This window comes from Myotis daubentonii, chromosome 2, assembly GCF_963259705.1.
Source record: "Myotis daubentonii chromosome 2, mMyoDau2.1, whole genome shotgun sequence".
NCBI lineage: Eukaryota > Metazoa > Chordata > Mammalia > Chiroptera > Vespertilionidae > Myotis > Myotis daubentonii.
The window spans coordinates 180,763,842-180,777,504 of NC_081841.1; positions in this window are offsets into that span (position 1 = coordinate 180,763,842).

The following is a 13,663-nucleotide window of genomic DNA, read 5'->3' on the forward strand; positions in this document are numbered from 1 at the left end:
TCATCTTTCATGTCATAAGGTGGAGCGATGTAAGGTCTGTGATAAGGAGATTTTAGAGAAAATAAAATAAGTTGACCCCAGTTTCTAGGGGAATATCACAGGGTGTGGCTCTTGACACCTCCTAGTGATATGATGTGAGATTGCATGGGAGTGGGCATGCAGGAGACATTTTGCAAGTCTGCAGATGACACAAAAACAAAGATGGAGGGATGTGCATTGTGATAGAAGAGTTTCAATGATGGTGACAGCTTGGAACACTGGGCCAAGGCTCACAGGAAGAAATGTAATGAAGATAAATGTAAACTGTTTAAAAATGTACCCGGACCCTAGCTGGTTTGGCTCAGTGGAAAGAGCGTCGGCCTGCAAACTGGAGAGTCCCGGGTTCAATTCCAGTCAAGGGCACATGCTCGGGTTGCGGGCTCGATCCCCAGTAGGGGGTGGGCAGGAGGCAGCCAATCAATGATTCTCTCTCATCATTGTTGTTTCTCTCTCTCATTCCCTCTCCCTTCCTCTCTGAAATCAATAAAGATATATTAAGATAAATAAATAAATAAAATAAAAATGTACCTGGGATTTGTTGTAATTAGGGATGGTAAGACACACAGAAACAGAAATGACTGTCATTAAGGCAGGAGTTTTTATTATACTCACAATCCGCTAGAAACAGGCAGGGCCACCATGCAGGGCCGCACCAGGAAGCACAGGGGTCATTCAGGAAGCAGGGGGAGCCAGGGGAAATGCAGATTGAGGTTTCCTTGGAAAAGACAAGGCAAGGCAGGATGAGCTGGTTTGGATAATTCCAGTGGCCTTGGACTTGGGTACAGAGGCTGTCCCTACTTGTCTGATACCTGGCCCTGGGGTGATTAAGTGGAGACCACTATTCCAGAGTGTAAACTCACAGTGAAAGAGGTGGTTGGGAGTGTGGGTTCTGGGTTGGTTTGCATCTGAAAGGTGGGCTTGCAGGCTAGTTTACTATCTCCAGAGGTTGGTTAGTCCCAAAATGTGCTATCCCTCCTGAGCCAGCAAGGCCTCAAGATGTCAAAGCATCAGATAGAACTGCTAGAGAATGTGGTTATTACATAAATACAATGCACAAATCTCTTGCTGAGGAAAGGACAGGAAGATTAGGCTTAATAACTCATGTACAAAATCGAGGGCTTTGTTTTATCTTATGGTTGGTTAATGAATCAATAGTGTGCTACTTTGCTCTGGATATAGCAACTTCTTATCTGTCAGATCTCTGCTCTTTTATATATATACTAGGGGCCCGGTGCACGAAATTCGTGCACTGGGTGTGTGTGTGTGTGTGTGTGTGTGTGTGTGTGTGTGTGTGTGCGGGGGGAGTGTCCCTCAGGCCAGCCTGCCCCCTCTCACATACTGGGAGCCCTCAGGCGTTGACCCCCATCACCCTCCAATCGCAGGATCGGCCCCTTGCCCAGGCCTGACACCTCTGACAGAGGCGTCAGGCCTGGGCAGGGGACCCTCATTTCCCCCCATCACTGGTTCTGCCCCCAGCCTAGGCCTGATGCCTCGGCCAGAGGCGTAGACCCCCATCACCCTCCAATCGCCTGATTGGCCCCTTGCCCAGGCCTGACGCCTCCGCCAGAGGTGTCAGGCTTGGACAGGGGACTCCCATCTTCCCCCGATCACTGGCTCTGGCCCCCGCCCAGGCCTGAGGCCTCTGGCCCAGGAATCATGCCTGGGCAGGGGACCCCCATCTCCCTCTGATCGCTTGCTCCACCCCCCGCCCAAGCATGACGCCTCTGACCCAGGCTTCAGGCCTGGGCAAGGGGACCATCATATCCCCCCAATCCCCGGCTCCGCCCCCCACCCAGGCCTGATGCCTCGGCCAGAGGAGTTGACCCTCATCACCCTCCGATCACCAATCACCGGATCGGCCCCTTGACCAGGCCTGAGGCCTCTGGCAGAGGTGTCAGGCCTGGGCAGGGGACCCCCAGCTCCTCGTGGTTGCAGGCTCCGCCCCTGCCCAGGCCTAGCGCCTCTGGCCTAGGCGTCCGGCCCAGGCAGCGGGGACCCACAGCTGCAGCGGCCCCGCGATCGTGGGCTCCGCTTTAGGCCCAGGCAAGGGACCCCTAGCTCCCGGGACTGCCAGCTTCGATTGTGCCCAGCTCCCATCGCTGGCTCCACCCCTACTTCCTGCTATCACTGGCCAGGGCGGCAAAGGCACCTGATTCTCCGATCATGGCTGGGGGGCAGGGCAAAGGCGGCCCCAGGGTTTAGCTCCCCCCCTGGGTTTCCGATCACTGTCAGTGGCAGGGGGCTTCTTCCTGCTTTCCCTTTCGCCTCCCTGCATTGTGCCTACATATGCAAATTAACTGCCATCTTGTTGGCAGTTAACTGCCAATCTTAGTTGGCAGTTAATTTGCATATAGCCCTGATTAGCCAATGAAAAGGGTATCGTCGTACGCCAATTACCATTTTTCTCTTTTATTAGATAGGATATATATTGATTTCAGAGAGGAAGGGAGAGGAAGAGATAGATAGAAATATCAATGATGAGAAAGAATCATTGATCGACTGTCTCCTGCACACCCCCTACTGGGATTGAGGCTGCAACTTGGGCATGTGCCCTGACTGGGAATTGAACCATGACCTCCTGGTTCATAAGTCGATGCTCAACCACTGCGCCACGCCGGCCGGGCAAGTCTTAAGTCACCTCCTCAGGGAGGTCCTCCCTGACCACCCTGTCCAACACTGCTCTCCATTCCCAGTCAGTCCCTATGACATTTGACTGTTTCATGTCCTCCTGGCCCTCATTCTCTCCCCACTTCCCTCTCCAACCTGTATGTTCACCACTGCTGTTCCCTGTGTTTAGAGTGCTGTTCCGCACAGGATCATGTTGCCTGTCTCCTCCCTCGTTTAGGTCTCTGCTTTAATATCACTCCCGCAGGAAAGCATTCCTCACCCCAATCTAAAACTGCACCCATTCCCTGTTCTCTCACCCTGCTTTATTATTCTTGTTGGCACTTACCGCCATCGGATATGTTAATATTTATTAACTAGAGGCCCGGTGCATGAAAATTCATGCACTGGAGGGAGGGTCCCTCAGCCTGGCCTGCCCCCTCTCACAGTCCAGGAGCCCTCAGGGGCAGGAGGCAACCCGGCCATCAGGGGAGGGTGATACCCCCATCACACCTCTGCTGCTGCCACTACCGCCAATGCAAGCCTCGGCCGGCCCTGGTTACCTGAGCCTCAAGTGGCCCTGGGTGGCTGGGCAGCTGCCATCCGAGGCTTGCCTGTGCCTTGGTCCCACCCTAGGCAGCTGGGCAGCTGCCATCTGAGGCTTGCCTGCACCTCAGGCCGGCTCTGGGCGCTGGGGGGATGAGGGCGGGCCTGGCCACACCGTGCACCTGCCGCCCCCCCCAGCTGGGCTGATAGGACTGTGGGACTGCAGCGGCAGGAGCAAGGAGCAGCCGAACCTGCCCTCAGGTGGGTCTGGCCGCACCTCGGGCCTGCCACCCCTGGCGGGGCTGAGGGGACTAGGCGCCATCTTGTGGCTATGGGCGCCACCATCTTTGTGATGGTATGATGGTCAATTTGCATATTCTCTCTTTATTAGATAGGATTTCTTGACTTGTTGTTCACCCCCAACTGTCTGTAACAGAATGAAACCTCCATAAAGCAGTGATTTTTTTTTTTTTCATTTCATTCCTGATTTAAGGAAGCCCTCCATAGGATGCCTGGGTGAAATGGTATGTCTGGGATTTGCTTCAAAGACATCAGTGAGCCCGGCCGGCGTGGCTCAGTGGTTGAGCATCAACCTATGAACCAGGAGGCCACAGTTCGATTCCCTGTCAGGGCACATGCTGCGGTGAGGGCTCGATCTCCAGTAGGGGGCATGCAGGAAGCAACTGATCAATGATTCTCACCATTGATGTTTCTATTTTTCTCTCCCTCTCCCTTCCTCTCTGAATCAATCATATATATATATATATATATATATATATATATATATATATATATATATATATATATATATATATATATATAAATTAAAAGGCATTAACAAATTAAAAATACGCTGCCATAGTCAAGAGTACCAGGAACTCACCTGAGAAATTATCCATTGCAAACTGTATGTTTGAGTTAACATTATTATCACATAACAAAGACAGGTTATCTTGTGATAACTACTATAGATATTTTACTCACATGTATCTTCTAAATTTACCATGAAAAATTTCAAACAAAATTATAAATAATAGTAGAATAAATTCCCATCAAACAAAACCTACATTAAATTATCATCAAGATTTTTGTCATATTTGCTTCCTTTTTCCCCTTCACTGTAATATTTTACAGTGCATTTCACATTTCAGATTTCATGTCATTTTACTCCTACATTATTCATAATGTGTCTCTAAAAATTATAGGCATTTTTCTTACATTACCACAAGGCCATTTATCACACCTCATAAAATTAACAATAATTCTTAGAGTCACAATACCCAGAGAATAATAAAAAATTCCGTGATTGTCTCAGAAAGTCTTTCTGCATTTTTTTTGGTAGAATCGGGATTTAAACAAATTCCACACATGTTCTTTTGTTCTGTCTCTTCAGTCTTTTCAAATCTAAAACAGCCCCTCTTTATTTCTTTTACATGCCATTTGTTGCATAATATGTTTGGTTTTTTTCCCCCTAAACTCAGTGTTTATTTCAGAAATACAGATGAGGATAAAGGGGGGAACAAGAATGATAGATACTGCATGTTCAGTGGAGATACAGTCTGGGTAAGAACACTTAGCAACACGGAATGCAGGAGTAAGGATCTCACCGATTTCTTGCATGGCAATCGCTGGGTGGGACCTTGATTGACTTACAGTCTGCTTCCTGCTTCCCCAAGATAATAAGGATTTTAGACGGGAGTGCTTTCCAGGTGCTGGTGGCCATCTCTGCCTCTGGAACACTTAGTTCAGTGCGTGCTACAGAGGAGGCTATGTGTGACAGCTGAAAAACCAGGCAATGTTATCAGTAGATGCCATAAAACAATACACTCGTATTTTGTCTTAACGTGGAATATAGTTGTCAGAATTTAATCATGAGGGGGGTGAAGAGAACATGTTTCCAGTCTCAGGTCAGCTGGTTTGGGTTGTGGGCCTTTGGGCAAATCCATAATCTTACAAGGCCTCAGTTTCCTCATTCATAAGATTTTATAAAAATAAATGTTAAAGTGCTTACTATCTTTGGTGTAAATTTTTAAATGAAACACCATTTTGTATAATACAGTGTTGCATTTTGTATAATTTTTTTTAACTTTTTTTTTTAATTTCAGAGAGGAAGGGAGAGGGGAGAGACAGATAGAAACATCAATGATGAGAGAGAATCATTGACAGGTTGCCTCCTGCACACCCCCTACTGGGGATTGAGTCTGCAACCCAGGCATCTGCCCTTGACCAGAATCAAACCCCGGGACCCTTCAGTCTGCAGGTCAACACTCTATCCACTGAGCCAAACCAGCTAGGGCAGAAAATGCTGTCTTTAGACATCAGGTGTAGTAGAACAGGCACATAAATCTGGTATAAGCAGCCAGTAATCAGGTTAGAAACCTGCATTTTGTTAGTTACACCTTCGTATTTGTTCTCACTCTGTCCCTTTGGCATGTAGTGAAGAAATGTGAAAGCTGCAGCATGTCTCAGATGTGAAAGAGGAGACGGTAACGGGGGAGGCCCTGTCTAGCACATTAATAAGGACTCTGTTGACAATAAGTAGCACCAACGGCTCTGCCTCGCCTACCCCAGGACTGTCACTGGAGCACTGCAAGGAATGCGAAGGCCCTGCAGCTGGGCTCAACATGGAACCAGGGCCTCCGAGCAATGGGCAGGCCCAGACGCCTTCTGTTTGGGGTTGAATTGTGAACCCCCAAAAGGTGTGCCGAAGCCCTAACCCCTGGTACCTGTGGACGTGGCCTGGCTTGGAAATAGGGTCTTTGCAGGTGTAATCAAGTTAAGATGACGCCATACTGGCGTAGGATGGGTCCTTATTGGAACAGAGAGACAGAGGGAAGAATGCCACGTGAAGATGGAGGTAGAGACTGGTTTACAAACCAAGGAGCACAAGGATTGCCGGCAACACCAGAAGCAAAGAGAAAGGCCTGGAGCAGATTCTCCCTAGACCCTTCAGAGGGAGTATTGCTTTCAAGCCTCTAGCCTCCAGAACTGTGACAGAATACATTTCTGACATTTGAAGCCATCCAGTCTAAGACACCAGGTGATGGCAGCCCTGGGAAAGGAATCCACCCTCTGCCTCCCGCTGAGTCTCTGTGTCACTCTTCTTTCATACGGCGGCACACTAAAGGTTTCTGTTTCCTGGCTCCGATGGTAGAGAACAGTTGTCAACAACAACTTCCATGTTTGCATGACATAGCAATAGCGATACAGAGAGAGACTAAACAATTTCTTCCTCTTTATTTTTAATCCTCACCCGAGGATATTTTTCCATTGATTTTTAAGCAGAGTGGAAGAGAGAGGGAAAATCAGAGAGAAGCATCAATGTGAGAGAAACACACCAATTGGTTGCCTCCTGCACAAGCCCCAACCAGGGCCCAGGGAGGAGCCTGCAACCAAGTACGTGCCCTTAACCAGAATCAAACCCGGGACCCTTTTGTCTGCAGGCCAACACTCTATCCACTGAGCCTGCTAGGGCCAAACAGTTTTTTTTACATCCCCGTTCCAAATTGTCAGGGAAGGGATGGTTACCAGCCTTGGAGGCCTGTGGTTCCCCAAGATAGAAATCAAGAGGAAACCCCCGAGAAATTTCCAGACAGATTTTATTAAGCTTATGCTTGAGCACAAGGGAGGCAGCACAGAGGAAAGAAAGGTAGGTCTCTGGCTGCGGGGCTGGCTCTGCTGGGCTGCTTTTATAAGCTGGGGATGAGGCGGGCTTTTTGAAAAAAGCAGGCTTGCAGGATTTTCCATTTCAGGGTGGGGTGACTTCTTTTTCCATCTGCATTGCCTGGGAAGTATGCTTGACCTTGTGCAGTGGGGACAAAAGGGTGCACTGCTCATTACCCTGGAAAGGTGTAGCAGTCAAGCCTTGATCACTACGCCTGTGGGTCAGTAGGTTGAGCCGGCAGTTAGAAGGGAGAGAAAATCAGCTGCCTCTGTGCTTCTGAGTAGGGAATGGAGGGGTGGTGGTGACATTTTTGTTTCCCTTCTAGCCACTGATCTTCACGTGGCTTCCTGGCCACTCGGTATTTTCCATTTCCAGGTCCAAGTGCTGTGCTGTCTCAGGGACACATGGTCCATCTCGGATTGAGTACCCATCTCAGGCCCCCTCAGAGGCTGCCTGGGTAGGATGATTTAGGATTACATCTATGAGGGAGGCAGGGCTGATGCTCAAATAATAAAACAGAAGTCCACAAGATAGGTTCAACAGAGAAGGAGGGACAAGGGCAAAGCTGGCAGAAGTCGGTGAAGTGAGAAAACCCCAAGGGAAAGGGAAAGATGGGGAGACAGAGATACCCGGGCCAGGTCAGCTACCACTTCCCTGCAGGATATTCTCCTGGGAATTTTGGCTTTTTCCTTCCTTCCTTCCTTCCTTCCTTCCTTCCTTCCTTCCTTCCTTCCTTCCTTCCTTTCCTTCCTTCCTTCCTTCCTTCCTTCCTCCCTCCCTCCCTCCCTCCCTCCCTCCCTCCCTCCCTCCCTTCCTTCCTTCTTTCCTTCCTTTTTTTTCTTTATTTTTAAGAAAAATGTTTCATTTGCTAAATGCTTTAGTTGTGTGGTTTTATTTAATCCTCCCAAAAGCCATGTAAAGAAGCAATTCTCATCGCTACACATGCAGAAACAAAGGCTATAAAAAATGAAGTTAGATGTTCAAGGTTACATTGCCAGTATATAACCGAGTCAAGATAGCACATAAATATAAGAGACATCTGGCCAGTGATGGGAGAGTTGGACAGCATACATTTTATGGTCTACTAAACTCTAAAAATTCTAGGAATGTTGATTCATAGCAATATTAACAGTATTCTTATATAATATATTTTTATAAGTACCTTGAAGTACTTCGCACTCATAGCAATACTAACAATACTCTCATGTAATATCTTTTTTTATAAGGACCTTGAAGCACTTCTCATATATTTCCATTAATTTTATATATTATCCTAAGATATTTTGATATAATATAAAAATATTTTTAAAAGACAAAATAATGTTTATGTTCCAACCTAATCTTTTAGTTACCATTGGTTTAATGGATATGTATTTCTTTAAAATATTTCTATTATTCCTTCTTTTAAATAACAACATATTAAACTGCAATATATTAGCAAATATTTATTTTAGAGATGCCACTTACCACTTCTACCAAAGCACAGAAATGTCTTCCTACTTTCTTCCAATAAGGATTATTGGGTTGAGGTCAGATTCTGGATTTTGTTTTCCCACCATTTACTTTGTAATGTCTGTTTTGTTCCCACGCTTTTCTCATAATTCTCAGAGACTTAGGTTGTTCTTTAGGTGTGAGTCCTCAAGTGTAGTTTTCTGCACAAAGCAGCGTCTCTATTGCCGCCCCTATTCTGTGTTTCAGTGCCTGGATCCCCTGTGCTGTGCAGATTTTGAGGTCTCAGACATCCATCAATGGCCCGATTACAGAGACCCCAAGGAGTGGATTTGGATCTAGTATCTTTTGGCCTCCCTAGTTTCCTAGTCAGAGTTTGCTCCTGAGGATGGAGGCGGGGGAAGGGTTGAAGAAGTTGAAAATGGGGGTGCCTCTACACCAGGCTTTACCTAGTTTTCTCCTAGTCGTTCAAGATCATGCCGTCTCCCCCCGTGGGAATTATTTTCCTTGGAGGGTCTCCTCTCCTCCCCTCCATCTGGTCCATTAGGCAGATTCACATTTCTTGTATTAACATGACTTGGATTCCAGTATTGCTGAAAATACCCTGGCTTTATTTTGCTAAGAGAGCATCTGTCTCTCCTCCCCCCAACACACTCTCCTTGGTTATTTTTTGGGCTAACTGACAATAAATTGTGTTATTTCAGAGCCAACCTGTTGTAATTCCTTGTGGTTTAGGGCAATAGAGAAGACTCAGTTTACTCCTCATGAAAACACTATAAAATGGAATTCACTTAAAATATAATCAGATGAACTCCATCACTGCAGCATCCATAAGTCAATGTAGTTTGAACCAAATTCCCCAGGATTTAGGTAATAGAAGAGTAAGGCAAATATAAAAAAAGGAGTTTGGTTATAATAACTTTCCCACACACACACACACAAAAAGGAAATTCTCATTGAAGGTAGGTTATCATTCATTGTTAAAAGAGACCCTGCTAAGGACAAACTTTAACTGACATGTCATCAAATGCAGTTGGAAGGAAATGTAAAGAACATTAAGTAGACAATAACTATTGTTTTATATTAGAAAATGCCCCCAAAGCTTCAGGAAGACAGAAAAGAGAGGTCTCCTAAAGTTCAAATGCACTCAGAGACCCTCAGCAGCGAGGGTTGGGGAGCTGCAAGGTATAACTAATTCCACAAATATTTGAGCAAAGAGTATTGAGAAGAGCAGTTTTGGAATAAACGCTGCTGGGAACATCTTTCCCACGACCTGCCAAGCCCGATACCTGTTTCCTACCCCTTCAGGCCCCAACTTAGCGCACCTTCCTCCCAGGAGGCTCCTGGTGCCCTGTGCATCTAGGTGCCCCGGCCTCCCTGGTCCCCGGTCCCACCTTCTCGGCACTTCCCTGGCAGTAGAGAGCTTGCTGCCAGCCAGTGCACCTCCCTGGCTGCACTGCTAGCTCCTCCTGGGCCGGGGCGCCTGGCACACATCCCAGCACACCATGTGCTCGCAGGTGCTTGAGCTATAAATGGACATGGAAATTTCTTTGAAGATATTCAGATTTTCAAAAGCCAAACCCCCAATTATGTTTAATGTTCTGTGGCAACAGGGGAAAGAGAGGAAGTGCCTCTAAAGGAAATGAGGAAAGAGTGAGGGATTTCCTCCAAACTAAAAAGGAAAGAGGGGTCTGTGGTCCTGCAGGCAGCAGAGCCCGGACTCACCTGTGTTCCCACTAAGAGGGCAGGGGAGTCGCAGAGCTATCGCACTGACCCAACATGCAGCCCACAACAGTGATGTGGTCCCCAGAAGGTCTCCCTGACACCTTGGTGCTACGTGAGCTGCTGGGACCCTGCTGTCCTATACGAGGTGCAGGGGAGGGACTGAGGTCAGCCCCCCAGTGACTGAGGGTGAGTTCTTCCTGCCAGGTGGGATGGAGTTTGGAATAGAAATTGATTTAAGTAATACTTTTGAATGCCCAGCTTTGGAAACAAATATAGGGTTGTTTCCACCATGGAAAGAAATCAAAGTCTATTCATTCCACTATGGAAAATAAAATCAAAGTCGCCAGTTAATTACAGTATGACTCTGTTTTGATGACTAATTTGTGAGAACTGAAGGAAAACGTAGGAGTAATCAGCATCAAATTACATTAAGATGGTCAATGAAATCATTTGGAGGTGATGGGTGGTGGAAAGTTCTTTAGGTGACTGGATCATAAAAACTGGAATGGAAGAATTATTAAGAAATTAGAGGTTTTTCCTTGGAAATGTTTTAAAATAAAAAAGATGGATAGCCTCTGTCTAGCAAGGAGCCTGGGGGTTGACTAGATGCCATTAGAAAGTCCTTATTAGGTCTCTAGTTTACGCCAAAAGAAACCAAATAAGAAAATAGATGCACATAAAGTCAGAAAAGGCTTCGGGGAAATAGTTAAGTGTAAACCAGAAATTTACTTCTTTTGGGTTGTGGGAAAACGCTAAAAGTGTAAAGGTTTTATTTGTAGAAGCATAATTTCAAATTTTGGATAATTAGCTCAGTTTGGAGTAGCTTAATGCAAGTAAAATGGGAAAAGTATGAAATGGTAGCTTAATTAAGGCTAATGATGGTTTAATTGCACATCAATACCCATAAAAAAGAAATTTGTAGGAATATTGGTAGAAAGACTTCTACAATTATAATGTAATTTTGAGCTGTACATCCTAATTTCCTTTCTGTCATATTTCATTCATAGGCTATGCTTTGTATATAGTAGTAAGCATTCAATTAATATTATAGGAATGAATGAATGATGGTGTGTAATGACCTCTTGGGTATGTAAATAGTGTTAGTCCCTTTTGTCAAGGATGGAAAGTTTCCACCTTTCTGAGTGCCCATCTGTCCACTCATCTCCTTGTTCCTCTTAGAATTGCTAAATTGTTGGATTGTATGGACAGTAGGTGAAATCATATGCCCTGAGGAGATCATCTCTTTCTTTGATATTGTTGCTGAATGAACATTGATAGGAGAGAAAGTAAGAAAGGATCTTAAACATAGGAAAATGCATACAACTTCACAAGTAAAAAGTAAGACAAGCAACCCAAAATATACTGAGATATGTTTTTATACCTATCAGACTGAAAAACACACACATAAAACTGTGACAATCCACCTTGTGATGAGGCAGGGGGGAAGTAGAAACTTCCTTTCTTTTTTTTCTTTTATTAATATATTTTTATTTATGTCAGAGAGGAAGGGAGAAGGGAGAGAGAGATAGAAACATCAATGATGAGAGACAATCATTGACTGGCTGCCTCCTGCACGCTTCCTACTGGGGATCGAGCCTGCAACCCGGGCACGTGCCCTTGACCAGAATAAAACCTGGGACCCTTCAGTCCGCAGGCAGATGCTCTATCCATTGAGCCAAACCAGCTAGGGCAGCAGGAACTTTCATACGCTGCTGGTCTAAGTGTGAATTGCAACAACCCCACGAAGGGCAATTTAAAAAAGTGCATCAGGTATATTCATACATGTACAGAATTGTTGGAGCACAGAGTTACTCATGGGAGCATTGGGTACAATACCAGATAGGAATGGAGTACTATGCAGACATAAGAAATGAGGAAGCTCTTTAAATGGTGGATATGAAATTATTTCCATGATTTTCCCAGAAAAAAAATAATAGCATGAAGTTCTGCCATCCCGTTTAAACGGAAAAAAGAACATATATTTGGATTGGCTTGAATTCTCTAGAAAAAGAAAAAACTATGAGAGCTTGCTGAGTAGCCCAGATGTTTAGAGCATTGTCCTGATATCTCAAGGTTGTGGGTTCCATCCCTGGTCAGGGCACATACAGGGATCAACCAACGAATGCATAAATAAGTAGAACAACAAATCAATGTTTCTCTCTTCCTTCTCTTAAAAAAATAAAAGGAGGAGGAGGACGAGGAGGAGGAGGAGAAGGAGAAGAAACTATTGACAAGGGACCTCTTTTGGGGTGAGAAATGTGATGAGAATTGAGCAACAGGGGGGACAGGGGAACAGGAAAGCTTTTCATGAAATACCTTTTAAAATAGAGTTTGATTTAGAATCAGGTAGTGTGTTCTCTTTTGAAATTTGAAAGGGGATGATGATGCTGTGCTCTGCCATGTTGTTTCCTCTATCTGCACGCACTCATCCTTGCTGGAGGTTCTTGTATTTTGGGGGCACCATTTGAGCTAAGGTTCTGCGCTAAGCCTCGGCCGCCTCTGCGAGCTCAGGATATGGTCCTAAGACAGTGGTTCTCAACCTGGCTGCACATGAGAATCTCCTAGGAAGCCTTAAAACTCCCGATTGCACCCCAGGTAGGTTACATCTGGCTCTCCGGGAGGGGGAAGGATGACTCAGGGGTAACTGAGATATTTAAATCTCCCCTCTGACCCTCCAAGATTCCATTATGCACCCAAGTTTGAGAACCGCTGGCTTACATACATAATTACTTTCACGTTTCACATGTACTCTCATTCCCTGTGTCTCTCTGTTCTTCTGGGACTTTACAGCTACCTGAGGTGACCAGCAGATACTGTTTAGGCATTTCCAACTCCCTTGTCTAAGACATTTGTAACTAGAAATTGTTAAAACAGATAAACGAACTGTAGGGAGCGACTATAAGGTTAAGCCTTGGACTGACCTGTTCTCAAAGTCACAAACAAGTCCCAGCTTTTTTTTTTTTTTTTTTTTAATTTTTAAATATATATTTTTTTATTGATTTTTTACAGAGAGAAAGGGAGAGAGATAGAGAGTTAGAAACATCGATGAGAGAGAAACATCGATCAGCTGCCTCCTGCACATCTCCCACTGGGGATATGCCCGCAACCCAAGTACATGCCCTTGACCGGAATCGAACCTGGGACCTTTCAGTCTGCAGGCCGACGCTCTATCCACTGAGCCAAACCGGTTTCAGCAAGTCCCAGCTTTGAGGGCACAGTCCTCTTAGCATAATTAGGCTTGTCCTTATGATGCTCCCTAGATCTTATCTGGGTAGCTAATGGGCTGAGGGAGATGCAGCAAGTGCCTCCAAAACAAGTAAAACTCAAAAGAACATTCTAACTATGGTGACCACTACCTTGTTTACCTCTGGCTATAAAATAAAGGCTCAGCTTGCCTCTGGATCTCTCTCTGTGGCCTCAGCCAGGCACAGGAAGATCCACCTAGACCCAGCTTATTCTCTTTGTCTGTCATTTCTTCATCCATTCGCCGCCCTCACTCAGGCTTGTGAACCCTTGGCTGAGCTGGCTCGGCACAACAAACAAAAACACCAAACACCGAAATAAAAAAATAACGCCCCCCCAAAAAAACAAACAAACAAACAAACACCAAACATCTGCTAGAATGTTAGTCTTTCA